The sequence below is a fragment of the Mixophyes fleayi genome (genome assembly GCF_038048845.1).
Source record: "Mixophyes fleayi isolate aMixFle1 chromosome 3 unlocalized genomic scaffold, aMixFle1.hap1 SUPER_3_unloc_1, whole genome shotgun sequence".
NCBI lineage: Eukaryota > Metazoa > Chordata > Amphibia > Anura > Limnodynastidae > Mixophyes > Mixophyes fleayi.
The window spans coordinates 12,501-15,000 of record NW_027445885.1 but is presented as its reverse complement, the minus strand read 5'-3'; the positions used below and the strand labels follow the sequence as shown (position 1 = coordinate 15,000).

At 45.3% G+C, this 2,500-nt stretch overlaps 4 non-coding genes and 6 pseudogenes across 4 annotated transcripts; all 10 read right to left on the bottom strand.

The window, feature by feature from the left end:
* LOC142110397 (5S ribosomal RNA) overlaps nucleotides 1-18 on the bottom strand; it is a 119-nt pseudogene extending 101 nt beyond the window's left edge.
* Nucleotides 19-98: 80 nt separating this feature from the next.
* On the bottom strand, nucleotides 99-217 carry LOC142110812 (5S ribosomal RNA). The gene has a single exon (XR_012680748.1). It is a non-coding gene; the product is annotated as a 5S ribosomal RNA (ribosomal RNA).
* An 81-nt stretch (nucleotides 218-298) lies between these two features.
* On the bottom strand, nucleotides 299-417 carry LOC142110604 (5S ribosomal RNA). The gene has a single exon (XR_012680547.1). It is a non-coding gene; the product is annotated as a 5S ribosomal RNA (ribosomal RNA).
* Nucleotides 418-496: 79 nt separating this feature from the next.
* Nucleotides 497-615, bottom strand: LOC142111000 (5S ribosomal RNA). Its single transcript, XR_012680925.1, has one exon. It is a non-coding gene; the product is annotated as a 5S ribosomal RNA (ribosomal RNA).
* Nucleotides 616-855: 240 nt separating this feature from the next.
* On the bottom strand, nucleotides 856-974 carry LOC142110431 (5S ribosomal RNA; annotated as a pseudogene).
* A 240-nt stretch (nucleotides 975-1,214) lies between these two features.
* Nucleotides 1,215-1,333, bottom strand: LOC142109899 (5S ribosomal RNA; annotated as a pseudogene).
* Nucleotides 1,334-1,413: 80 nt separating this feature from the next.
* On the bottom strand, nucleotides 1,414-1,532 carry LOC142110913 (5S ribosomal RNA). Its single transcript, XR_012680843.1, has one exon. It is a non-coding gene; the product is annotated as a 5S ribosomal RNA (ribosomal RNA).
* An 81-nt stretch (nucleotides 1,533-1,613) lies between these two features.
* On the bottom strand, nucleotides 1,614-1,732 carry LOC142109790 (5S ribosomal RNA; annotated as a pseudogene).
* A 240-nt stretch (nucleotides 1,733-1,972) lies between these two features.
* LOC142110543 (5S ribosomal RNA) lies at nucleotides 1,973-2,091 on the bottom strand (annotated as a pseudogene).
* A 281-nt stretch (nucleotides 2,092-2,372) lies between these two features.
* Nucleotides 2,373-2,491, bottom strand: LOC142109858 (5S ribosomal RNA; annotated as a pseudogene).
* Between the last annotated feature and the right edge of the window lie 9 nt (nucleotides 2,492-2,500).

Sequence of the window (2,500 nt, the reverse complement as noted above, 5' to 3'; positions counted from 1 at the left end):
AAATGTGTAGCTGTAGGTTTTGGTTTCCTATTGACCTACATCTCTTATAATCTCAAAACCAGCTTTGAAGGAAGCTGGAACAAGAGAGAAAAAAAAAAGGCCTACAGCACCTGGTATTCCCAGGTGGTCTCCCATCCAAGTACTAACCAGGCCCGTCCCTGCTTAGCTTCCAAGATCAGATGAGATTGGGCTTGTTCAGGGTGGTGTGGCTGTAGGTATTGTTTTCCTATATACCTACATCTCTTATACATCTAAAAACAAGCATTGAAGGAAGCCGGAACAAGAGAGAAAAAAAAAAGGCCTACAGCACCTGGTATTCCCAGGTGGTCTCCCATCCAAGTACTAACCAGGCCCAGCCCTGCTTAGCTTTCAAGATCAGACGAGATTGGGCTTGTTCAGGGCGGTGTGGCTGTAGGTATTGGTTTCCTATTGACCTACATCTCTTATACATCTTAAAACCAGCATTGAAGGAGGCCGGAACAAGAGAGAAAAAAAAAGCCTACAGCATCTGGTATTTCCAGGTGGTCTCCCATCCAAGTACTAACCAGGCCCAGCCCTGCTTAGCTTCCAAGATCAGATGAGATTGGGCTTGTCCAGGGTGGTGTGGCTGTAGGTATTGGTTTCCTATTGACCTACATCTCTTATACATCTAAAAACCAGCATTGAAGGAAGCCAGAACAAGAGAGAAAAAAAAAAAGTACTAACCCGGCCTGGACCTGCTTAGCTTTCAAGATCAGACGAGATTTGGCTTGTTCAGGGTGTTGTGGCTGTAGGATTTGGTTTCCTAATGACCTACATCACTTATATATCTGAAAACAAGCATTGAAGGAAGCCGGATCAAAAGAGAAAAAAAAAGGCCTACAGCACCTAGCATTCCCAGGTGGTCTCCCATCCATGTACTAACTAGGCCTGGCGCGGCTTATCTTTCAAGATCAGATGAGATTGGGCTTGTCCAGGGTGGTGTGGCTGTAGGTATTGGTTTTCTAATGACCTACATCACTTATACATTTTAAAACCAGCATTGAAGGAAGCCAGAACAAGAGAGAAAAAAAAAGTACTAACCAGGCCCGGACCTGCTTAGCTTTCAAGATCAGATGAGATTGGGCTTGTTCAGGGTGGTGTGGCTGTAGGTATTGTTTTCCTATTGACCTACATCTCTTATACATCTCAAAACCAGCATTGAAGGAAGTCGGAACAAGAGAGAAAAAAAAAAGGGCCTACAGCACCTGGTATTCCCAGGTGGTCTCGCATCCAAGTACTAACCAGGCCCGGCTCTGCTTAGCTTCCAAGATCAGACGAGATTGGGCTTGTTCAGGGTGGTGTGGCTGTAGGTATTGGTTTCCTATTGACCTACATCTCTTATACATCTAAAAACCAGCATTGAAGGAAGCCGGAACAAGAGAGAAAAAAAAAGGCCTACAGCACCTGGTATTCCCAGGTGGTCTCCCATCCAAGTACTAACCAAGCCCGTCCCTGCTTAGCTTCCAAGATCAGACGAGATTGGGCTTGTTCAGGGTGGTGCGGCTGTAGGTATTGTTTTCCTATTGACCTACATCTCTTATACATCTAAAAACCCGCATTGAAGGAAGCCGTAACAAGAGAGAAAAAAAAAAAGCCTACAGCACCTGGTATTCCCAGGTGGTCTCCCATCCAAGTACTAACTAGGCCTGGCCCTGCTTAGCTTCCAAGATCAGACGAGATTGGGCTTGTTCAGGGTGGTGTGGCTGTAGGTATTGGTTTCCTAATGACCTACATCACTTATACATCTCAAAACCAGCATTGAAGGAAGCCAGAACAAGAGAGAAAAAAAAAAGTACTAACCAGGCCCAGACCTGCTTAGCTTTCAAGATCAGATGAGATTGGGCTTGTTCAGGGTGGTGTAGCTGTAGGTATTGGTTCTTTATTGACCTACATCTCTTATACATCTCAAAACCAGCATTGAAGGAAGTCGGAACAAGAGAGAAAAAAAAAATGCCTACAGCACCTGGTATTCCCAGGTGGACTCGCATCCAAGTACTAACCAGGCCTGGCTCTGCTTAGCTTCAAAGATCAGATGAGATTGGGCTTGTTCAGGGTGTTGTGGCTGTAGGATTTGGTTTCCTAATGACCTACATCACTTATACATCTGAAAACCAGCATTGAAGGAAGCCGGATCAAAAGAGAAAAAAAAAAGGCCTACAGCACCTGGCATTCCCAGGTGGTCTCCAATCCATGTACTAACTAGGCCTGGCGCGGCTTATCTTTCAAGATCAGACGAGATTGTGCTTGTTCAAGGTGGAGTGGCTGTAGGTATTAGTTTCCTATTGACCTACATCTCTTATACATCTCAACACCAGCATTGAAGGAAGCCGGAACAAGAGAGAAAAAAAAAAGGCCTACAGCACCTGGTATTCCCAGGTGGTCTCCCATCCAAGTACTAACCAGGCCTGGTCCTGCTTAGCTTCCAAGATCAGATGAGATTAGGCTTGTTCAGGGTGGTGTGGCTGTAGGTATTGTTTTC